Source organism: Protopterus annectens, chromosome 2.part2 (assembly GCF_019279795.1).
Source record: "Protopterus annectens isolate FY-2018-M chromosome 2.part2, PAN1.0, whole genome shotgun sequence".
NCBI lineage: Eukaryota > Metazoa > Chordata > Ceratodontiformes > Protopteridae > Protopterus > Protopterus annectens.
Genome location: NC_056730.1, coordinates 111,136,160 through 111,162,351, shown reverse-complemented (window position 1 = coordinate 111,162,351; position 26,192 = coordinate 111,136,160).

Here is a 26,192-nt window from a genome sequence, read left to right as displayed (position 1 = left end):
CATCCCGTGAATTGGCAGCATCACCACCACCATGACCACAGGCATCCAGCACACCTGGATCACAGCCTGCTAGATTTCCCTCTGTACCTCCTGCCCTATCTGTACCACCTGTATCAGGGAGCTCTTCCCCACCCATGTTACACAGATATCCAGTGGGGGAGATGTGAGTGGAGGAGGCTATTTTGTCACCCATCAGGACCTGGTAGAACTTGTGGAAGAGATTATGGACAGGGGGTTCAATGCCCACATCAGTCTAATTGAGAACATGATCCAGTGCCTTATTGAGATGCTTTTCTACCCAGTATTTCCTGAAGTTACTGAGTTATGACCCAGTGGTGACAGCTTTCATGGTGAGAAGTGATATCCTACTGTGTTGAGGCTGGCGGAGTATGCATCTCTGTAAATCATGCCATATCCTATCCCTTTACCAGCTATTCCCCATCCCTTTTGTGTGCATAACCAACCCCTTTATGTTTTACAATCCAACTTTTGCCATTGTCCTCCCTCTATCTGAAGTTTCTTTCACCAATGTGCCCCCACTCAGTGTATGACCTGACATCCTTTCAGTCACGTCTATCATTGCCTGCTACCTAGCCTTCAACTTCAACCTACCTCTGACATCCCTGACTTCCTTTCCGAAAAGGAAACTGTCCCAGAAAAGTTACATTCCACAAATAGCTCTTACATTCACCTATATATATAATTCACACAAAAAAATTTGTACAACTGGTCATCCCACATTGTTTTGTGTTATTTGGATAAAATATTTAAGATGTTATAACTTTGTTACTTTGTAAAGAGGTTGAGAGATATGGTACTATCATTCCTCCATCCTGATTACACCTGAATTATTCACCTAGGCTTCTACCCTCTGCTTACTTCCCATTTTCATCCATATCATATCTTCTCATTTCCAATCTTTAATTTGGTTGAAAAATAGATAAGCACAACATATACATGGCCATGAATGGCAAATAAATAGAGATAGCTAGTTCTGTACTCATACTTTGAGTGACAGTTGGCATTGAGCAGCATCCCTGGTCATTGCCAAACACATCCTACTGCTGATTCTCTCCTCATAAAAAAAAGAATATTCGTATGCATGAGCTACGATGTTGCCATCAGTCTTGCACCTGGGCTTAGCATCAGCATGCTTCAGTAAGTAAATGTGACAACAGTAAAAGTAAAGTAAGGTGATTCTCTGCTATGTAACTGCTTTCATGGCTCAATGTATGAGTGATGTGATGAGCTTATTATAGTTGACTTGGTGCAGGGTTCTAATTCAGTGAGGGTGGGATCATGGGATGGTATGTCACAAATTTCCTCCCAGTCTGCAACTGTCTTCCATTCAGTAGATACAATTATAACATTTGCAGACTGATAGCAATAAATTATATATTTATGTGTTGTTCCTGATACCTACAAATGGTGTACTGTTATCTGAAATATCCCACTGATGATCCCATACAAACAGGTTTACTTGTTCATAGGTTCATAGGTGTGTACTAGGCTAATGGCCCTGGAGCCTAGCCCATAGAAGTGCCCTGGCATTGTGCTGCCCAACATTAGTTCCCAGTGCCTCTATCATGTAGAGCCACTGGGGTGATCACTGGGGTGAACTTTCTATTTCCCATCCATTCATTACAATCTCTCTTGAAGAGTGCCAGTGAGGTGCTCTGGTTGACATGTATGGGAAGTCGATTCCAGAGCATGGGCAGTGTCTGGGTTATGAACCTGTCCCTACAGCATGTTCTGTTGATTGTGGTAATGAGGTTAAGGTCTCTGGAGCATATGGTGTGGAGGGATTGGGATTTATTTAGATGTAGCATTTCTAACAGAGCTGGGTCAGACATGGCTTTGTAGGTCAAGCAGAGGTCTCCTCTTAGTAGACGATATAAGACAAAGCATAGCTGGAATTTTTTGAGTCTGTCCATGTAGGACATGTGTTTAAGGCTTAGGGTCCTCTTCGTGAAATACTTGTGTGGCCTTTCCAGCTGTTGCATGTGTCTAGTGAGGTACATGTTAAATGGGGCATTATACTCGGTGATTGGCCTAATGAGGGAAAAGTAGAGAGAGATGATGACCGCTTTCTTCCTGAATGCAAAATACTTGGTAATGAGATGTGCCACATAGAAGGACTTTCTGACCAGAGTGACAATGTGGTAGTTGAAGGAGAGGTTGCTGTCAACCTGGGTCCCCAGATCTCTTATAATGCCTTCAGTGTTAAGTGGGCTCCCATCAATGTGGTAATTAGTGGAAACTGAGTTTTTCCCAAAGGGGATGATGACACATTTTTTGGCATTAAGCTTAAGGCCATGGTTTCGACACCAGTCATTGGTCTCAGTGAGGACTTTCTGTAGGATGTCTACATAACTTATAGAGTTAATAATGGCTCCCAGCTTGCAGTTGTCTGTGAACTTAGTCAACAAGACTCCCTCCATGTTGGCTTGGAATTCTGAGAAGTAGATGCCAAACAGGAGATGACCCAGGACTGATCCCTGTGGGACCCTACTCATGACTTTTCAGCAGTCTGACTTGGAGTCCACTACTTTCACACTGTGGGTTCTATCTGTGAGTCAGTTTGCAACCCACCTAGTGATATAGGGGTTGATGCCTAGTTTGGTGAGTTTATCAATAATTCCTGAGTGGGGTGTAATGCCCATGCCCTGGCCCAGCAATCAAGGAGCCTCAGTCCTCACCACTAACACCAGAGAGGGCAGCTCATATATGAAGAAAGGATAACAAATACACAAAGTAAAGTCCAATTTCCTTTAAGAGTACACAGAGATCACAGTCAGTCCAGGGTTGGTCGCTCCCTTGCTCTCCAGGTCCCTAATAAGACACCCCACTGGCACAGCTATAGGGTCCAGATCTCAGCCTAGTGGGCAAGCTAAAACCTCTAGCACCCTCTCTGTCCAACTAGTGCTTTGTGTCCCTGCCCAAGTAGCTGACACACACACACACACACACACACACACACACACACACACACACACACACACTTTGAGAAGAGTTTATACAACCACACAGACACTCCTGGGGAAGGCTGGCACAGGTTCTCCAGCTGTGACCCCTTTTCCCAGACTATACTGTAGTACCCTGCCACCACCCACTAATAATTATCAGCTACTTAAAGGCCCTTAAAAGAGTGTCCAATTGTTACTGTGCAATATTATTATCCAATTGGTAAGTGTGACTAAACAGTCAAGGCTTATTTGGAGTGACTTGTACATTAATCACTATAAGTATGCAATGTACTCTAGAGCTTAACTTATCTCTACACAAAACAGCCACAGTTGAAAGGTTTTAAAATATTTAATAATAAATAATAAAAACAAGACAATACTTCTTACTACACAGTTCTAGTCAAGAGTTCAGAGATCACAGAGAAATACTTAAAATAATTCAGTAGTACAGTTCTGATATCACAGAAAACAGTCTAACCTTTCTAGTTTCTAGCTATTTCTAAAAGAAAACACAAGTCTAAGATATAAGAAAACAGGCAGAGTGCTGATGAGTTGGATGGTCAAGACAAAAATGCTTAATAATCTCTGATTTTCTCTGTTTAAATTGAATTGCAGTTCTGATTCACATTACATCATTCTTCACACTTTCCTGGGGTTCCCAGGCTACACATTACATTGTTCTTCACACTTTCCTGGGTTCCCAGGCTAACAGAAACTGCATTTACATTCTTAACATCTCCTTTTGTTATCTTGCAGCTGGTTAGGAAACAGAGCAATAAAATTTCATTTGCATGTTTAAATCTAGCAATTTAACTATTGGTTAAAACAATAGCAAGAATTTCTTCATCTAGGCTCTTCAGCACTACTATCTACATGAAAGGGTCACCACATGCTTTACTTTGATCAGTAGAGTGCACTGTTGTCACATTTTTTCCAGTTCCACATGTAAAGTACTGTTGTGTACACTTACCATAAATGTAGATGTTCGAGTGTATTCACTGTTGCAGTCAATACATTTGGGTAATCCTGCTGGCAGGTTGCCCTCAGTTGGCCTGAATTCCAAAGTCCTGGGTCCTGCATTGGTTGCTGTCACCCCTTCCCTGACATCAGGTCATCGGGGGTATAAAAGAAGCAGCCAACGCCATTTTCTTTAGTTTTCTTGCCCCAGATGTCAGGTGCCCCCTAAAAGGGTAGCTAAAATTTATATATATAAAATTACATGCACCAATATAAACTTTACATTCATCTACAAGCAAATATACTACATAAGTTGTATAAATCAGAGAAGAAAAGATAGGTTTCATCAGAAGATAAGGAGGATGGCGGGTGGGTAACCTGGACTGCAACAGTGAATACACTCGAACATCTACATTTATGGTAAGTGTACACAACTGTACTATGTTCTTCGTGTTTCACTGTTGCAATCATTACATTTGGGTAGAGTCCCAAAGCTATGGTTGGGAAGATGGAGCTAAACAGCATTAGGAGTGGCTATGAGGCCCTGCAGAACTGCAGTGGCAAAGCCTGCCCTGGATTTAGAGTAGAGTGGCAGATGATAGTGTTTTGTAAAGGTGTGCACTGAACTCCAAGTAGCAGCCTCTAAAATGTCCTTGGTAGGTACTCCCCTGAGAAAGGCTGCTGAAGTGGCTGCAGCTCTGGTTGAATGTGGCCTAATGCCCTTAGTCACTGGCTTGCTGTGGTGTACATAGCAGAAATTAATGCAGTGGCCTATCCACTTTGAAATAGTCTGCTTTGAGATAGCCTTTCCTTGTGATCCTGCAGCATATGTCACTAATAATTGCTCTGTCTTTCTGAAGACTTTGGTTCTGTCCAAATAGAATCTAAGCTGTCTGTGTACATCTAAAGAATGCAGAATTCTCTCCCCCTTGTTCTGTGGATTTGGATAAAAAGTTGGCAGGTGAATAGTTTGGTTAAGAGCCAAACTGGACACCACCTTAGGCATAAATGTTGGGTTTGTCCTCAGAAATACCCTGTCTGGATAAAAAATGATAAAAGGTTCCACAGCCATGAGTGCCTGTAGCTCTGAAACTCATCTTGCCAAAGTTATTGCTAGGAGCAGAGCTGTTTTCCAAGATAAAAACTTTATATCATCAGTAGTAGCTGGCTCAAAAGGAGGCAGGGTGAGTTTTTCAAATACATAGTTGAGGTCCCACGCAGGCATTGGTGATCTCCTTGGAGGTGTTAAATTTTTGGCTCCTCTGAGGTACTGCTTTAATAAGGGATGAGAAAAGATTGGTGGCTCTTTATTGTAATGAGCTGAAAAGGCAGAGGCATGAATTTTAATAGATGAAAAAGATAGACCTTTGTCCAGCATCTCAGTTAAGTATTGCAAAATCTGAGGAATATTTGGCACAGCTGTATCAGTTCCTTGTGCCTGGTTCCAAGCACAGAATATCTTCCATTTTCCAGCATAAGATTTTCTAGTACTAGGTCTTCTGGCTTCCAAAATGACATCCATCACAGCTTTACTGAGAGGCGTGTTTTGTATGACTACATTATCTGCCATGCTGCCAGGTTTAAAGTCCTGAGTTGGCTGTGCAGGATCTGATCTGATTGTTTTGCTGGGACAGTAGATGAGGTATTTGAGGTAAGGTCCAAGCTGAGCATTGAGACAAGTTCCTTAGTATTGGATACCAGTACTGGCGGGGCCAGTCTGGGGCAATCAGTATCATCTTTGGCTTCTTCTGTCTGACCTTTAGGAGTACCTTGGGGAGGAGAGGCAGTGGGGGAAAGGCATATACTGATAGTTTTTTTCCAGCTGAAAGATAGGGCATACACTTTCCATGCTTGTCTGTGATAAATCCTTGTGCAGAATCTTTTTAGTTGGTAGTTGTGAGGGGAGGCAAATAGATCTATGTCCGGGCATCCCCATTTCCTTGTTATCATGCTGAAGACTTGTGGATCCAGCTGCCACTCATGGGAATCCATGAGGTTTCTGCTTAGTTCGTCTGCCAGAGTATTTTTCTTTCCTGGTAGGAATTGTGCCTGCAGATGTACTTGATAAGTCAATGCTGTGTCCCACAAAGTCATAGCTAGTCTGCAAAGGGGGTAAGAATGTGTGCCCCCTGCTTGTTTATGTACTACATGACTGTAGTATTGTCCGTCTTCATCAGTAGTTGTCCTGGATGAAGTAGGTCCTTGAAGGCTGTCAGAGCATTTTGAACAGCTAGCATCTCTTTTTGATTGATATGTAGATGCATTTGGTTTGAGGTCCATGTGCCCTGAATGCATCTTCCTGCCATGTGGGCACCCCAAGCGTAATCTGATGCATCTGTTGTTAGTGTCTGCCTGGATGGGGGTAATGTGAATGGCTGTCCCTTGTTTTGGTGACAAGCCTTTGCCCACCATCAAAACTCCTGTTGCAGGCAGGAAATGAGAGTAATCATAGTTTCCAGGCTGTGGCAATGTTGAGTTCAAACACTTTTTAGGTACCATTGAAATTTCCTCATATGCAGTCTTGCATATGGAATTAGTAGGATGCAGGATGCCATGAAGCCCAAAGCCTGCAGAATTTTTTTTCTTGCAGATAACTGGGCCTTTGTTGCCAACATTTTGAAATAGGTAGTCAGTTGCCTTTGTTTGTATGGCATGAGATAAGCCATCTGGGCAGTTGTATTTAAGCTTGCACCCAGGAATATTATCTCTTGAGAGGGTACTAGTTTTGATTTCTTTTCATTGACTGTGTACCCTAGGCATGTTAGAAGTCTTTTCACAAATGCCAGATGCTGTAGAAGAATGTCCTTGTTCTCTGCTTGAATTAGACAGTCATCCAAGTAAGGATATATCTGTAGTCCTCTTTGTCTGCAGAATGCAATTACTGGTGCCAGGCACTTTGTAAAGACCCTGGGCACAGTAGATATGCCAAAGGGCAGTGCAGAGAATTGGTAATGCATTGAGCCAGCCTTGAATCTGAGGTATCTTCTGCATATTTGTCTGATTGGGACATGCAGGTATGCTACTTTTAGGTCTAAAGTCACAAGCCAAGCGTTCTTGCCCAGCATGGGCAGAAGCTGCTGCAAAGTCAACATCTTGAATTTTGGTATATCCAGGAATGTGTTTAGAATAGATAGGTCCAGTATTGGCCTCCAGGCCTTGTCCTTTCTGGGTACCAAGAACAGTCGAGTAAAATCCTTGTCCCTGCTCTTGCTCTGATACTTGTTGAATGGCCCCCATGTCCATGAGGGATGAGACTTGTTTTTGTGTCTCTGCCCATTGATTTTTTGGCAGATCTGGCCAGCCGTTTGCCTTTGGCAGGGTATGGAAATGGAACTTGTAGCCTTGTGACATGATATTTAGAACCCACTTGTCCTGGGTTATAATGTGCCAGCTTTGAGAAGAAAAAGTGCTAATTTCCCCCCTAAGGGTGCTGCCAGGAGATAAGTGCTTGGTGCAGGCAGGGGGAAGTTATTGGGACTGTTTCCTGTATGGTTGTGATTTGTCTAGTCCAACTTTGGAGGTAGAAGCACACCATTGTTTTGACCTGTATGAACCTTGCACCTGGGATCTGCCTCTAGGGCATCTGGGTCTGCCCCTTTGAGGTCTGTCTGACACAGGAAAGGACCAATTCTTTGTTGGCCAGTGTCTACTAAACCTAGGTGGCTGTACTTGTAAAATGTCTTTGACAGTTTGCATAGATTTATCTTTGTCCTCCATTTTCTTTAACACCTCTTCTGCCTTAACACCAAACAAAGTATCATGCTGTAAAGGTGCATCTAATAATTTAACTTTGACATGATCAGGCAGATTTTGTTCCTTTAACCAAGCATGCCTTCTAATTACAGAACCCGTAACTGCGGCCCTGCAGGAGGCCTCCAAAGAATCAAAACCACATTGCAAAGTATGCTTTCCAACTTGTTCAGCTGCATGCAATAAATCCTGCATTTCCTTGTTTGCTGCACATTCAGAGTTTAACATTTTCTGTTTAAGCAATGCCATGACATGTTGCTGATATTTGAGCATATGAAACTGACAGTTTAAGGCCCTTATGGCCAAGGTAGCAGATTTGTAAACCTTTTTTCCCCATCTATCCAGTGCCCTATAATCTCTGTCAGAGGGGGTAGGGTTTTTTGCAGCCAAAGCCTTAACTCCTTTGGGAACCTGTGAAATAGTTTCTGGGTCTGCAGCAGAGTTTTTAAAAAGGAATTTATGAGATTCAGGAACCCTGTAATATCTGTCGGGCTTAACAGGAGCTGGAGGCAGGGAGTCAGGGGTAAGACTAGACTCTGAAAACACATCATCTACAATGTCTAACACAGGTGGAATGGCTAGTGGCCTGTGTTGAGGTAGTAAAAGGAAATTCCTGAGCCTCTTTTTAGATTCTGAAAAATCTTGGCTTTCCCAGTGGAAATGCTCACTCATGGTATGCAAGGTTTCCCCAAAAGAATAGTCCTCTGGAGGAGAAGCTGAAGGTATAGATTCTTCAGCATCAGAATCCTGATGGGGGTGGGGGGGGGGGTATTCCTGATCAGAAGAGGAATCAGAAGAAATGGAAACCTGATCTGAAGATTCATAGTCAGTCTCTTGCCTAGGCCTCTTATCAGGAAGGGGATGGGAACCCCTGATCAAGGTAATTAAGTCTTCGGCCATTTTGAGCATTTGTTTTTTGGGCATAGATGCCTGACCATGTGGGTCTTGAGTTTGTTTCTTTGCTTTAGAAGGTGCTTTAGTCTTTGCCTTTGAAGCTGAAGTCAGTTTAATGTAAAGATGTTTAGGTCTGAATACACCCTCAGAAGCCGGTGCCTGCTCAGCGGCTCTAGACCCATCTGAGGGAATAGTATCCGAGGTTCCAATACCTTGAATTTCCAGCAGCATGGCTGACTCCACGTGGGAGTTGGTAGTGGCCTGCAACTCTAAAGTAGCAGGTGTCAGGGGCTGCGAAAGCACCTCACTGAGAACCGGCGAACCGGCGACTGGCTTAGGAGAAGCTTCGTCATCAGTTTTGGGCCTCAGTTGTCTATCTCTCTCCTTTTCCTTGCATTTTTTGTGAACTCCGATAGTCGGATGGCTATCCGACAACATTTCTGGATAATTATACTGGCGTCCAAAATAGTTTAAAGCAAAATCATACCGACGCTTAATAGTGCATTGGTTAAATCTAGCACAAAACCAACAACCAGAAACGTTGTGATCAGGGCCTAGGCAAGGAATACAGTAAGAATGAAAATCCTTATGAGGTATTTGCTTTCCACAAGAAATACAATTATTTACTTTTTCTGACATCGGTATGGAGCAAGAAAAAAGTTTCCCCAATGGGGTACTTAGCTTTATTGAAGACTTCGGATCTGAAACTCGAACACGAAAATCTCAGGAGTCGGCCGACCGGCACTTGCGAACTGCTTCTGCTTTGGCACCGTGCGGCAAGAAAGACTAAAGTAAATGGCGTTGGCTGCTTCTTTTATACCCCTGATGACCTGACGTCAGGGAAGGGGTGACAGCAGCCGATGCAGGACCCAGAATTTTGGAATTCAGGCTGACTGAGGGCAACCTGCCAGCAGGATTACCCAAATGTAATGACTGCAACAGTGAAACACGAAGAACATCACTATTTCTTTAGATTTAAGACAACAAGCCTGTAGTTTACATTCATATTTACAAATGACAGAATTATCTATAAAATTCTATCTGGCTAGGCTGGCAGCCTTCACATGGGAAATGGTATCAAAGGCCTTGGCCAGATCGAGGTAGGCTGTATGAACTGCCTTGCCCTCATCCACAGCTCTGATGACTAACTCAAAGAAGTCAACCAGATTGAGCAATGTTGATCTACCTTTCACAAAACCAAAATTGCGTGGGATCTAGAGTTTGGAGATTCCCTATATCCTTGTTAATTAGGTCCATAATGATGTGCTCCATAGTCTTACTTATTAGAGTCGTCATGCTAATGGGGAGAAAATTTCCAGAGTCTGTAGTTGCTCACCCTTTATGGAGAGGGATGACTGCAGCAGTGCGCCATTCTGATTGAACAGAGCACACAGATGTGGTGCTAGTTCACTTTCTAGTTCATGTAGTACACATCTAGAGATATTGTTGGGTCCCATGGAAGCTGTATTCTCGGCCTTGGACAATGCAGCTTTAATCTGTGCTGCAGTAATGCTGGGTGGCTGCATTCCTCCGGTAGGTTCATAGGTTCATAGCTTCATAGGTTGGTACTAGGCTATCGGCCCTAGGGCTTATACAAGCCTGGCCATAACAATTCCCTGGCTATTTCTTCCCACAATATTTACTTCCCTAGACCCTTGTCTAGCAGGGTGACTGGCGTACTCCCTGGGTGAATTTCCTATCTCCCATCCAGTTGTCAAGCTTCCTCTTGAAGAGGGTCAAAGAGGCACTCTGCTTGACATGTATGGGCAGTCTATTCCAGAGTCTGGGGAGTCTCTCGGTCAGGAACCTATCCCTCCACCATGTTTGTTCATTGTGATGACAAGGTTTAGATCCCTGGAGCATGTGTCTCTGAGGAATTGGGATTTATTTAAGTGCAGCATGTCCAACAGTTCTGGGTTTGACATGGCCTTGTATGTTAAACAGAGATTGCCTCTGAGTAGACGACAAGCAGCAGAGTATAGCTGGAGTTTTTTTAGATGGCCAGCATAGGGCATTTGCTTTAGGCCTCTGAATCATTTAGTGAGGTATTTCTGTGGCCTTTCCAGTTGTTGCAGATGTCTTGAGAGGTACATACCAAATGGGGCATTGTATTCTATAATGGATCTAATGAGGGATGAGTACAGTGGGGCAATGACCTCCTTTTTTCTAGATGAAAAGCCCTTAGTGATGAGGTGTGCCACATAGAAGGATTTCCTGACTGTTGTGCCGATGTGATTATTGAAGTTGAGACCATTGTCCACCTGTGTTCCTAAGTCTCTTATCACACTTTCAGTGTTTAGTGTACTGCCACCTATGTGGTAATTCACAGGTACATGTTTTTTTCCCAAAGGGGATAACTATACATTTCTTGGCATTGACCTTGAGCCTATGGCTCTGGCACCAAGCATCTGTTTCTCTAAGGCCCTTTTGTAGAATATCCACATCATTTGGAGAGTCAGTAATGGCTCCCAGTTTGCAGTCATCTGTGAACTTTGTTAGCCAGAGTCCCTTAGTGTTGGCCTGTACTTCAGAGAAGTAGATGCCAAACATGAGCGGTGCCAGGACTGAATCCTGAGGTACTCCACTTGTCACTTGTCTGGAGCTGGATTTGGAGTCAGTTACTTTTACAGTGTGGATTCTGTCAATAAGCCAGTTGGCAATCCTTCGTGTGACATAGGGATTAATGCCCAGCTTAGTAGGTTTATCTATGATTCCAGAGTGGGGGATGGTGTTACAGGCCTTGGGGAGGTCCAGATAGGCTGTGTAGACCTCCTTACCCTCACTGACAGCTCTGGAGACTGATTCAAAGAAGTCATTCAGGTTCAGTAGACAAGATCGGCCCTTCACAAACCCAAACTGGGTGGGTCCAATGTTTGAAGGTTGCCAATGTCTTTGTTTATAAGTTCCATGATAATACATTCCACGGCCTTAGAAATCAGGCTCATCAGACTGATGTGGGAGTAGTTCCCAGGATCCAAGGTGGATCCCCCCTTGTGGAGTGGGATAACTGTAGCTGTAGGTCACTGAGTGGGCATGAAGCCTGAGGTGAGGCTATGATTAAACATGACACTTAGGTGAGGTGCCAGTTCATTTTGTAGTTCATGTAGTACACAGCCCAGGATGTCATCTGGTCCCATGGATGCTGTATTCTTAGCTTTGGAGAGTGCGTTTTTTACCTGTGTGACCATTATTACTGGAATTTGGCAATCTTTCAGTATTGAGATGTGCCTTTTATGGGGTGAGAGGGGGGTGAAGTTGGCACTGAATTGAGCTGCGAGGATATTGGCAATATCCGTGGGATCAGTATATTTAATGCCATTCTGTTGTAGCTCAGAGCAGATCTGAGCATTGCCATTTAGATTCTTGACATAGCTATAAAATGCCTTGTGGTTGTCTTTGGAATCTTTGGCAATTTAATTTTTGTAACTAGCTTTGAAGGATTTTATGAGGGATCTCTGCTTCTTACTGAGGCTGGCATGGGAGTTTTTTGCAACCTGGGATTTTCCTCTTTTCTACAACAGTTTCTTCCTTTTGTTGTAAAGTTTGTTTATGGTAGGAGACCACCAGATTGGCTTCCTTTTTTTGGAGGAAAGTGTCTTGGTTCTATTTGGGATGGCACAATTCATGCATGAGTAGATGTGCACATGTAGGATTCAGCAGTCAGACTTTCAGTTCCTGTCTGTATGTGTGTCATGAAGTTTGCCACTTCTGACTTGAGTAGCATGAAGTTGGCTTTGGAGACTTTTTTACAGAAGTTTCCTTACTCGGGGGTGGGGGAGGGATGTGGATGTCAAGGGTGATTAGCTTATGGTCATACCTGACCAATGAGGTTGTGACCATAGGTATGGAGCATCAATTTCCCATGTTGGTAATGATCAGGTCTAGGATATTGGAGCCCCTGGTGGGACTATGGATTAGTTGATCCAAGGCATTGGAATTTATGAACTCCAAGAACCGTTGGACAAAGGTCTTGGTATACTAGTAGTTTTCCCAGTTAATGGCAGTATAGTTGAAATCACCCAGTATTAGGGTGTTTGGTTGCATCTTAATATTTTCCAGTATGTTTAGAAAGGTGTAGTGAGAATCATGGGGCATGGTGGGGATCTGTAGCAAGCTACAATTTGGATTGCAATCTTACATAGTGTTAGTTGCACCTGTAGAATTTCAGATGCATTGTGTTGGGCAACTAACCTGGTGGTGTGAATATCCTTGGTGAATATGGACACTCCTCCACCTTTAGTGTTTCGGTCCTGGTTTGGTGGCCAAAAAGTGTGGTAAGAGTTGTAGCCTGGTATTGCAGGGGTGGTCTCTGGACCCTTGAACCAGGTCTCAGTTACTGCACAGATATCGATGTGCTCCATTTTTAGGAGTGCCTCGAGAGAGTGCATTTTGAGATTTAGACTTCTAGCATTAAGTAGAATTACATTCAGATTTTGCATGCTTGTACCTGTTACATTGGTGTTTTTTTTCCTTTGAACTTTGCCTAAAAAGGCACTATAGGGGTGGCAAGAGCCTTAGTCCGTAACCTGAATCCCAGGGGCGACAGTTGCAGACCATCTCTGGCAAAGCATTGTGGTCTGTCGATCATGTCATCCCAGGCAGAGAAATACTGGATCCCCTTTGAATGACACCAGAAGCTTAGCCAATTGTTGAAGTAAATCATTTTGTCCTTATACTGTGGTATCATTCTGGGCGAAGGCAGGATGCTACTCACAGCTAGGGTCATACCTGCCTGGTCCACATGGTCCAAGAGCTCTTCCATGTCTCTTTTCATGTAGTCCAGGGAAGTATGTCTCACGTCATTCACTCCAACATATGCAATGACAGAGTCATATTTGTACTTGTTGTGGAGTGACTTGAGTGCATGCGTTATGTGGCGGATCCTGGCACCTGACAGGCAGCTGACTCTAATTTTCTCCTTGTTCAGCCTGGTAAGTGGGACATCACTGTGCCTGACTATAGAGTCACCTATGACTAAAGTGTTGGGTACATTGTCTTGCCTTACAGGCTGTTGTTGGGTGGCACACTGGTGTTATGAGCTATGTGACACTTTGGTGATTCTGATTGGCTCTTTGGGAGGAGAAATGAGTAAAGTTGGCAGTGAATCTGTCAGCCAGTGTATTGCAAATATCTATTGGCTCAGTATAGGAGGTACCATTGTTTAATAACTCAGAACAAACCTGGGTATTGCTGTAATTATAGAAGGATTTGTGGTTGTTTTTAGTGTCTGCCAAAATTCTGCCTTCATAGCTGGCTTTAGAGGTTTTGATGAGGGAGCTCAACTTTTTTGTGAGGCTTTAAGGGAGTTTTTCCAGTCTTGGGACTTCACCTTTTTCTGCAACAGTTTCTTCCTTCTGTTGTACAGCTTATTAATTGCAGGGGACCACCAGTTTGGCTTCCTTTTTTTGGAGGAGAATGTATTGGTTCTGTTGGGTATGGCTAGTTCCAACCTAGGTAATACAGAGATAAGGAGAATAAAACTATAACAGAAATGGGTTACATTCCATTGTGTTATATATGCCCTTGCCAACCCGCAATCCCTATCTTACTTTGTTATTTCCCTTTTGACACATACATTTCCTTTAACTGTGAGCTATCAGGCCCATGCAGTCCATCTGTGGCTTCACATGATGCAGCATTGATCTGGAGCATATCACTTACTCAAGCATGGTTTCCATTCCACTAGTGTGTACTTTGTATTACACTTGCAAAAATATATATCATGCCCTATCATGTCCTTTCATCTTAAGTAACACATTTATCACAGCACACATGGACAAATAGTTTTGAAACAAAAAAGTATTTTTTCTGTGTCTAACATGCACAATGGTGAATAAATAGCAACTTCAGTATCCAAAGGTATGAAAAGATAAATGACAATTTTCATCTTAAGGGAAAACCTGAGGAAAATCCTTCTATCGTGCTAAAGACTTGCTGACCTTCACGTGAGTGAGTTTAACATTGAGGCACAGTGGAAAGCAATGATGCTATAAGCATAAATTGACATTATACCTTTAAATGTAGCATCAGCCTTAGCTCTATGTTCTTCTAATGTGATATTTAACTTGTCAGCAATGTACGTGGAGGGCTGTTTCATTGAGTACAGGCATCTGTTTAACAATGCACATTCTGCAGTCTTCCATACTGCTGCAACACTCCCTTCAAATGTCTGCTTTCTGAGAACTGTTGTATGACTTCTGTGGTATTGGTAGTATGTATATAAATCAAATAAATGTCAGTTAGGCAGGGAGGATTTTAAATCTGATGGATGTATGTCGAATCAGTGTGAACAACAATGTGTATCATGCAGTAATGACTTAATGAATAGATATGATGTGAAAGGCATTTGAATACTACTTGCAAGAGGTGGGGAGGGGTTAGACCTCTTACATACTGTAGATCTTTTTACCCAGCTCAGTTCTTCCACACACACTCTGTTGAAAATATCGATTCACATGTGTGCTTTCTGACAATGGTTGCATGGCTTCTGTGGCAGATGAAGAGACTGTGACTTAGGCAGATGAGGTGTAGATTGTATTGCAATTATGACTTGTTAAATGGATGTGATGTGTTATTCTGCTTGGGTGTGAAGGGGAGAGTTTTATTACGCTTCATTCTGTAATCCCTTGTAAACATGGTCCATGTCTTTCACTAGCAATGTTCATAATATCACTTCAGTTGTGTAACTGTGTGTTTTTTGACAATTGTTGTACGAGTTCTTCGGTGACATCATTAGCTCTTTGTCTTACACAGTCACAATGCAACAGTGAAATAACTTAATAATGCTAGCTTCCCAGTAACAGTATCTCAGCACATACATGGGCAAAAAGTGGTGTCACAAGATGCATAAATCATCTATCTGTGGAGTATCTATGCAACAGTTGGTGGGGATGCCATAGGTGCCCTTAAAATGGCATTGAGGAATGAGATTTGTATAGAAAGGACTGAGGAAAATTCTTCTAACATGCTAGGAACTCAGCTTCTGTAATGCACTTGCACTGACCGTCAGTGCAAGACACTGGGCAATAGTGACTTAAGGTGATATTAATAGTTGCATTGTTATACCTTCCAAGTTTCTTTGTGCTCATAACATGATGTGTACATTGTCAGTACATTAGAGGAGGATTGTGAGTGCATGATTTTTGCATTTTCTGTACAAAGTTAACACTAAAGTCTTGCATAAGGTTCTAACATTTCCTGGCAATGTGTGTGTAAATATAATAATTTTATTCTGTGGTGTCACTTGCTATTTTGAATGTTGGTTTGGCAGGCAAGGGTTCAAACTCCTGATGATCTACCTTATAGAATGCTGTCAGATGTCATTATCATGTACTACAAATGTATGATACAAGTATAAACTCTAACATGATACATTGCCACTGTAAAAAGTCAGGGGTTCAGACAAAAGTATCTGGATTTTGTTTGTCCTGGCATCTAGTGTTCCATTCACCTGAAATGTACTTTCCACTTAGCTCTTTGATGAGTTTACCCTTGGCATGCCTTGTTACTATTCTGGTAAATATTTATTTTAAGGGAGTCAGGAGATGAGACCCTAGTATATGCATTTTATTTGTCCTGTTATCAATTACTGCATTCCCTTGGAATGCATTTTCATCTCACCTCTTTAATAAGGGCTTCCGTGGCATTCCTTGTCCATAGACTATTCTGGAGAATGAATAGGTTCATAGGTTCATAGGTTCATACTAGGCTATCTGCCCTAGGGCATTTATAAGCCTAGCCAGAATGTGTTTGGCTCTCGCCACCCATTTTAAATTTATTTTGCTATGCCCTTTTTCGAGGTTAGTATACTGTGCCTCTGTCTAACAGTGATACAGAAGTGATACCCGGGGTAAACCTACGATCTCTGAAGACAGCCAGGAGTCCAAACCTTGGCATGTGCATTTTGTTTATCCCGTTATCAAGTGTTTCATTCCACTGATATGTATATTCCAGTCACCTTTCCTACCATTGCATCTGTGGCATACCCTGCTAACACAGTAGTGTAGAGCATATCAATGAAATAGCCAGGTCTGCATTCTCATTTATGACTGTTTCACTATTAGTGTGGCCATACCTTCCTTGAATGCAAACCATCCTGGAATGTGTGTGTATATTAATTGGGGATGGTTGGCGTTTTGAACCATAATTATCTTTCTTGATTCTTCTGCCAGTATTGAAATGTCCAGCTGATACGAGCTCCTAATGATTATAATGTCTATTTTGTTTGACTGGTGTACTTATGTATGAATGATTCATACATTGTATAGTACTTGCACCATGACTGTTGCAGATGATTAATACATTGTGTAGTACTTAAACCATGACGGCTGCAATCATTCCCCTTGCTAATTCAGTTCTGTGACACATTACAACACAGGTCCGTTCCCCCTTTGAGGGCTGTCATTTATTTTTCTTTTTTGCAATCCATCTGCACATGTGTTACATTTCAGAGGTATGTGTTTTTATGGGGTCCCTTCAGAATTTAGAATTCCCAAAACCACAAATTTCATATGGTTGAGACCATATGATCGAAGTTTTAAAACTTCAAAATGCTGAATGGAGATCTGCATGCAACGCAGAATCCCTTTTCCTCGCTGTAGTTGGTATATTTAAATAGCGGGTGGTATGGGGGGTGCAGGGGGGCTTGCCCTCCTGCAAAAACATTGAGGAACATTTTTTTTGATCCTTTTGGATTTTTTCAGAGTTCCGAAGTTCTAAAACTTCGATCATATGGTCTCAACCATATGAAATTCGAAGTTTTGGGAATTCGAAATTCTTAAGTGAATCCGTGTTTTTATGACCTGTTACACTCTGAAGTTTGCCATTTATAACTGTGACAGTACAACATATACTGGCATATCGAATGACTTTCTGAACTGACCAGCATTGGGATAATATATTTTTGTTTTTAATTAACTTCATGGGTCCTTGACTCGCAGTCTATTGTTCTTAGGTATGGTGTGATTTATTACACCACATTATTGTATTATTTTATAACATCAATCTATGTTGTATTTTTCACTTTCTTAAAAAGTCCATATTATTGTTGACATGTTATGGTCTACCTCTTCATCCAATGTTTTATTATACCACTCACTTTGCCTTTTTATGTTTACCCCCTCCACAACGTATAAGTTGGCAGGTTAATGGCCTATTTTAACTTTAAAGCTTTGGTTGAAGAGAATTAATAAAACAAGCAAGGGTTCTGACAATATTTAAAAATAGTCACTCTCTACTAAAACATAACTTTTTAGACAGGTAAAACTTAAAGTTACCTATTGTCACATCTAACTCCTCTAGTGCACACTGCAGTGTTCAGGATAAACCATTTATTCATCTTACCTTTAAGCATCTATTGCAAGACCACTAGTTATCGGAGAGCTCACATTCTGCCTCTCAGTAGTCATCTTGGCATTAATGCTTATGTTTTCTCGTGGTGAGAGAAGCAGTGCAGTTACATTACTTCTTGGAGACTGCTGATCACCAGAAAGCTTAATAAAGGCTTTACATGTGACAGCTTGGAATCTGTACTTATATTCTGATCCTGGTGAGAGTAGGAGCAGAGTGCATTGATTCCTAACTCTTTATGGTTGGAGATTGAGTGTCTGTCCTTAACGTACCTGATTGGTCTGGTTGCTATTCGAGGCATCAACTAGAAAAAGGCCGCAAGCCTGCAGACCCTTCCATCATCTGGGGCAAGACTATGGATCACCAAACAAACCATGGCCTTCTTCTCTTCTTGGAATTGGTGCGAACATTTTGCTTCTGGTGAGAGAAGAAGAAAAGGAGTATTGTATCCCAAGAGATTGAAGCTGTGCTGAGACCAGCATTAGTAGGAGCCAGGCAATAGCCATTCATGCAACTCCCCTCTTTTCATCATTCTTGACAAGCTAATTTTTTATTTTTTAGTAAGTACTGCTTGATTTCTTTCTAACTTCAGATTATCTGCCAAAATATTTCATCCTTAAATTTTCAGGGTCAACGTATTAGTTTCCCCTCAAGTGTTTGGCAGTACTGTGTACAGACTCAGACACACATTTTCCTATGAAAGGAGTATATAAGGAAACAGCTCCAGCACTTAGAAATAATAACCATCCCTCCTGGCATTTCTAAAGGTCAGTTTCCTGTACTTTCTTCTATTAATCTGGTGAATTTGGACATTCTGAGACAGTGTAGCAACTGCCTCATGTACACAGACAACCCTCTCCTCTTACCTCTCAACACTCAGACTTGTGAGAGATGCACTTATATATCCAAACTGGAATCCATGCACTCTCAAGCCAAGACCAGAATAGCTGGTCAAGAGGAGAAGGTCAACACCTGCACCACACCACATGCAACACATTGCCCTCCAGAACACCCACCATCACAGCTCTCACATAAAAACACAAACCACACACCCACTGTTGTGGAGGCTCTCAACAGAAATCTACCAAACAGCAGACACCTCCAAGGCAGAAACGCACTCGACCACCACAACATAGCACAAACCACAAGACACAAAGCTCACCTACACAGTGTGCCCCTCAACCTAAGTCCCTAAGGTGAAACAGCTTGCCCAATACACTAATCATAGGTGAATCGATAGTGAGGTATGCTGATGTCCCACTCACTAGGTTGAATAAAGTGAAGGTAATAGTCAGCTGTCTATAAGGTGCCAGAATCCAACACATAACACATGCACTCAGGTTGCTCCACAACAAGTACAAATATGACTCTGTCACTGTCCATGTGTGTGTGAATGACCTGAGATGCACCTCCCTGGACTACATGAAAAGAGACATGGAGGACCTCCGAGATTATATGGCCCAGGCAGGTATAACCCTAGCCATGAGCAGCATACTACCATCACCCAGAATGATTCCGCAGTACAAGCAGAAAATAATTGACTTCAACAATTGGCTATGTTTCTAGTGTCATTCTAAGGGGATCCAGTATCTGTCTGCTTGGGATGACATGACTGACAGACCTCGATGCTTTGCCAGATATGGCCTGCATCTGTCACGCCTGGGTTTCTGGATACTGGCTAAGGCTCTTGCCACCCATATAGTGCCTTTTTTAGGTGATGTTCCAAAGACCAAATTACCACCATAACAGCTATAAATAAATGTAATCTGAGGGTCATGCTGCTCAATGCTAGAAGTCTAAATCTCAAGATGCACTTGCTCGAAGCACTCCTCAAAGTGGAGAACATCGACATTTGTGCTGTAATGGAGACCTGGTTTAAAGCAGCGGAAAGCACCCCTGCGCTACCAGGCTATAACTCATTCCACATCATTCGGCCCCAGAACATGGAGCGAAGCTCCAAAGGCGGTGGTGTCTCCATATTCATAAAGGATATGCTCACCTCCAGACTTGTAGCCCAGCATAATGCATCTGAGATACTTCAGATACAACTAACATTGGGTAAGATGGCGATTCAGGCTGTAGCCTGCTATAGGTCCCCAACCATGTCCCAAGACTCTCACTTCACATTCCTAAGCATCTTGGAAACGATTAGGGTCCAGCCCAACACTCTCATACTAGGTGACTTCAACTACCCTTCCATCAACTGGGAAAACTACTCATGCATCAATACACTGCCCCAATGCTTCCTGGAATTCATCAGTTACAATGTCCTGAACAAGCTCATTCTTAACACCACTAGGGGAAGCAACAGCCTTGACCTGGTTATTACTAACATGGGCAACCGTTGCTCTATACCCATAGTCAATTCCTCCCTAGTTAGATCCGACCACAAACTAATCACCATGGAAATCCACATCTCACCCCCATCCCACCCCCCCACAAAGGTAACCACCATGAAAAACTTCTCAGAAGCTGACTTTGGGCTCCTAAAAACAGAGGTGGCTAACTTCACGGCACCCATGTAACTGGAAAATAGATGCATGACCGCCGAATCATACACCAATGCACTGTATGAACATGTACATCAATGCATGGAACTAGCCATACCCAACAGAACCAAGACACTCTCCTCCAAATAAAAGAAGCCAATCTGGTGGTCCCCTGCCATTAATAAACTCTACAACAGAAGGAAGAAACTGTTACAGAAAAAGGTGAAATCTCAAGACTGGAAAACTCCCTTATTAGCCCCAACAAAAAGTTGAGAACCCTCATCAAAATCTCTAAAGCCAGCTATGAAGGCAGAATTGTGGCAGACACTAAAAGCCTTCTATAGTTATATCAAGAATCTCCATAGCAATACCCAGGTTTGCTCTGAGTTACTGCACAATGGTACCTCCTATACTAAGCCAACAGATACTGTCAACATACTGGCCCACAGATTCAGTTCCAACTTTACCCTTCTCTCCACCCCTAAAAGACCAATCACAATACTAGAGGAATGTCAGACACTCAGCAGTACTGCAGCACAGGTTAAAACTGCATTGTCTAAGGCCAAGAATACAGCTCTGTGGGACCTGACAATATCTCTGTATGTGTTCTAAATGAATGACAAAGTGAACTGGCACCACATCTATGTGCCCTGTTCAATCACAGCCTCATCTCGGGCTTTGTTCCTACTGAATGGTGCTCTGCTACAGTCATTCCTCTCCATAAAGGGGGGAGTGACTATAGACCCTGGGAATTATCACCCCATTAGCCTGATGAGTCTGATATGAAAGGGTATGGAGCTCATCATCATGGACCTACTTATCAAGGATATAGGGAATCTTCAAACTCTAGACCCCATGCAATTTGGTTTTGTGAAAGGTAGGTCATGCCTGCTCAACCTGGTTGACTTCTTTGAGTCAGTCACCAGAGCTGTGGATGAGGGCAAGGCTGTTCCTACAACCTACCTCGATCTGGCCAAAGCCTTTGATACCATTCCAAACTCAGGAATTATTGATAAACTCACCAAACTAGGCATAGGTTCATAGGTTAATAGGTAGGTACTAGGCTATCAGTCCTGGGGCCTATACTAGCCCAGCCGAAAAGGTACCCTGGCTTTTGCCACCCAAGAAAATTGTTTTCCTGTGCCACTGTCGAGCAGAGCCACAGAGGTGATCCCCAGGGTGAATTTCCTATTTCCCATCCAATCATCAAGATTTTTCTTGAAGAGTGCTAATGAGGAGCTTTGTTTGATATAGATAGGTAGTTTATTCCAGAGTATTGGAAGTCTCTGGGACAGGAATCTATCCCTCCGGCATGTTCTGTTTATTGCGGTGACAAGGTTTAGGTCCCTAGAGCGTGAAGCTCGGAGTCATTGGGATTTTTTTAAGTGGAGCATATCCAACAGCTCTGGGTTTGACATAGCTTTGCATGTTAGGCAGAGATCACCTCTGAGCAGGTGATATGCAACGGAGTAAAGCTGTAGTTTTTTGCGACAGTCTGCGTAGGGCATCTGTTTGAGGCCTGTAATCCGCTTTGTGAGGTATTTCTGTGGCCATTCCAGTTGTTTTAGATGTCTTGTGAGGTACATACCAAAAGGGGCATTGTACTCTATAATGGGTCTAATGAGTGATGAGTAGAAGGGAACAATGATCTCTTTTTTTCTGGATGAGAAACCTTTTGTGATAAGGTGTGCCACGTAGAAGGATTTCCTGACTACTGTGATGATGTGATTATCAAAGGAGAGACTACTGTCCACCTGTGTCTCAAGGTCTCTTATCACACTTTCGATGTTAAGTATACTACCACCTATGTTGTATTTCATGGGTACAGAGTTTTTACCAAAGGGGATGACAATGCACTTTTTGGCATTGAGCTTGAGGCCATGACTTTGACACCAGGCATCTGTCACAGTGAGGCCCTTTTGTAGGATGTCCACATCATTAGGAGTTTCGATTATGGCTCCTAGTTTGCAGTCGTCTGCAAACTTCATTAGCCAAAGACCTTCTGTGTTAACCTGTACTTCAGAGAAGTAAACAACAAACAGGAGAGGACCCAGGACTGAACCCTGTGGTACTCCACTTGTCACTGGTCAGAAGTCGGATTTAGAGTCTGCTACTTTCACAATGTGGGTTCTGTCAGTGAGCCAGTTGGCAACCCATCTTGAGAAACAAGGATTTATACCTAGTTTAGTGTGTTTATCTATAATTCCAGAGTGGGGGATGGTGTCAAAAGCCTTGGCAAGATCTAGATAGGCTGTGTGAACCACCTTACCCTTGTCTACGGCTTTGGTGACTGCTTCAAAGAAGTCTATCAGGTTTCAGAGACATGATCTGCCTTTTACAAACCCAAACTGGGTGGGGTCCAGAGTTTGGAGATTACCAATGTCTTTGTTTATAAGTTCCATGATGATACGTTCCATGGCCTTGCAGACCAGGCTCGTCAGGCTAATGGGGCGGTTGTTCCCGGGGTCCGTGGTGGCTCCCCCCTTGTGGAGTGGGTAACCATCGCTGTGCGCCATTTAGCAGGAACTGTCTGACCCAGCTCTGTTAGAAATGCTACATCAACCCCTATATCACTAGATGGGTTGCAAATTGGCTCACAGATAGAACCCGCAGTGTGAAAGTAGTGAACTCCAAGTCAGATTGCTGACCAGAGTGGAGTCTCACAGGGATCAGTCCTGGGTCCTCTCCTGTTTGGCATCTACTTTTCAGAAGTCCAGGCCAACACAGAGGGACTCTGGTTGGCCAATATCACAAATGACTGCAAGCTGGGAGCCATTATTAACTTCCCAAGTGATGTAGACATCCTACAGAAAGGCCTCATTGAGACCACTGACTGGTGCCGAAATCATGACCTTAAGCTTAATGCCAAAAAATGCGTCATCATCCCCTTTGGAAAAAACTCAGTTCCCACTAATTACCACATCAATGGCAGCCCACTGAACACTGAAGGCATTATAAGAGATCTGGGAACACAGGTTGACAGCAACCTCTCCTTCAACCACCACATTGCCACTGTGGTCAGAAAGCCCTTCTATGTGGCACATCTCATTACCAAGGGTTTTGCATCCAGGAAGGAAGAGGTCATCATCTCTCTCTACTCTTCCCCTCATTAGGCCAGTCATCGAGTGTAATGCACCATTTAGCATGTACCTCACTACACACATGCAACAGCTGGAAAGGCCACAAAAGGACCTCACAAAGAGGATCCTAGGCCTTAAACACATGTCCTACATGGACAGACTCAAACAATTCCAGCTATTCTCTGTCTTATATTGCCTACTTAGGGCAATCTTTGCTTGACTTACAAAGCCATGTCTGACCCAGCTCTGTTAGAAATGCTACATCTAAAGAAATCCCAATCCCTCCATACCACACATTCCTGAAACCTCAATCTCATTACCACAATCAACAGAACATGCTGGAGGGACAGGTTCCTCACCCAGAGACTGCCCGTGCTCTGGAATAGACTTCCCATAAATGTCAAACAGAGTACCTCTCTTTCCCTCTTCAAGAGAAATTTTGATGAGTGGATGGGAAATATAAAATTCACCCCAGGGATCACTCCAGTGGCTCTACTTCATAGAGGCATTGGGAACTAAAGTCAGTGGCATGATACCAGGGCATTTCTATGGGCTTAGCTTGTAAAGCAGGAGTGTCCAACCTGCGGCCCGCGGGCCGCATGCGGCCCTCAGAGCTCTTCCATGCGGCCCGCGACCCTTAAATTTAAATTTAATTTCACTTTTTTTCCGTGTGTTTACACGTCCGCGTAGTTTTGCTCTTCTGCGCATGCGCCAACTTTCTTTTTTTACGTTTTTTTCATACCAGCGTCTTTCTGCTGGTATGCGCATGCGCGAAAACACCGTTCGGCCGATTTTTACATTACTGGTAAAGAAAAGCTGCAGAAAGGAGTGAGATCGTATCGTAGAGAGAGGATTTATTATTTTTTAGTTTATTTCGTTGTGTACACACCGACTACACTACAACAAAGGTAAGTTAAGTATTTTGCTCCCTTAGAACTAGCTAGGTAAGGAAAATTAGTTAAAATGAAAGGAGCTATTGGCAAAGAGAATGAAACAATTATAGTTGTGTTTTTTTAAAGTGCCTGTATACTATTTGCATACACATGTATGGCAGTGATTTTATGCTCTTTGAATTATTCTGATGTTTATGTTACTGACCTGAAGGAAAATGCCAAAGAATGAATTTAGTGAGTTGTACAACTAACTAAAAATAGGCTAGTTTATGTTGCATTTTTAAGAAAAAAGATTATCTTATCAAAAGTTATAAGTATAAGAAGACAAAGTGAAATTGCTAGCATAGTTAAAATAATTAACTGAGAAAAACGATGCATGTAGTACACAATGAGTCAAACAAAAAGTCAGGTGTGAAAAATAAAGCCTGTGTTCTGAAAATGCATTCAGTATGTACTTAAAGTAGCAAAAAAATCACTCCATGGTAGAATTCAATTCAATCAACTACTGTTTTATTAAGAGAAATTAAGTTCATGAAGAAGTGACAAACTGATTTGCATATCTAAAATATTTCAGCATAGGAGTCTTCAGTACTGGTATATATGAAGCATTGTTTGCTACCTTTTTATGGCTGGAATGTAATCTAATATACAATAACTTTTTTTTTTGCACTCTTAATACCATTTTTATCCTTTTCAGTGTAAAACGGAAGCAAGAACCAATCTTGAGTGCATAACTTTCTTAGAGATACATTCCTGTAGAAGTGTAGATGCCAGACTATCACATGATGAGTACACACACACACACACACACACACACGTATACACACACATTCATGCCGCAAGCATATCTATGAGCAACACAGTTGTTCACAGTTTAATGAGAATTATTTGCCTGTTTGATCAGTGGTATATGTACTAGTTGTCGGCAGTATGAGTAGTGAATTAGTTTGAGTGTCAGTCAAATATGACAATGGCCATAGAAATTACTGGTAGCCAACTGGATTTTTTTTCTACAGAGATAGAGTGATATTCTCATGGCTCACCCAGCATTAGGACTCAACAGATCTTATTTGCAGTGCCGGTCACTTGTAGAATGTGAGTGTTCTGTGCAGATTTTACAACAAATAATGGTAGAAAGTATTTTATTTTGGGCATTATCATTTGTAATGCCAGAGCTTTGCTAGATTTTCTTGGGAGTAGGTGAGAGTATTTATTTGAACCAAAGTTGATTGAGTGCTACTTTTGTGAAGTTCGCATGTGTGCAGTAAAGATGTCAAATGTTATACCTACGTACCTTTGTTCAGTGACTTTTTTAGGCAGTGTGTTGCTTTGAGTGGCAATGATTTCTAATGTGGGTTAGATTTAAGTTTCTGGTTTGTCACACATCATAGTAGTTAATCTTTTTACAGTTTAAAAACATCATGCCAGAAAGTCACTTCTCTAGTAGGAAAAAGTCTTGCAGCTTTTCTTGTAATTTGTGGAGTGGCATATCCAAATATAACACCATGATGCTGTCTGTGTAATAATCTATCATCATATCACATATTTCAGAGATGTGGAAGAAACCTGAGAGACATGGGGAGAACATGCAGACACCTCACAAAATTGACCTAATCCAGGAAACAAACCAGTAATATTATCTCAGTGGAGCTAACGTCTGTGTTGCTGGACTACCCATCTATTACATTTAATGATAAATGAGTCTTATTAATATGAGAACATACACTTTTTTTCCATCAGCAATACAAAATGTTATAAAAATATTAAATAATTAGAATGAGATATTGAATTTTAGGGCAAATATTATGCATTTAT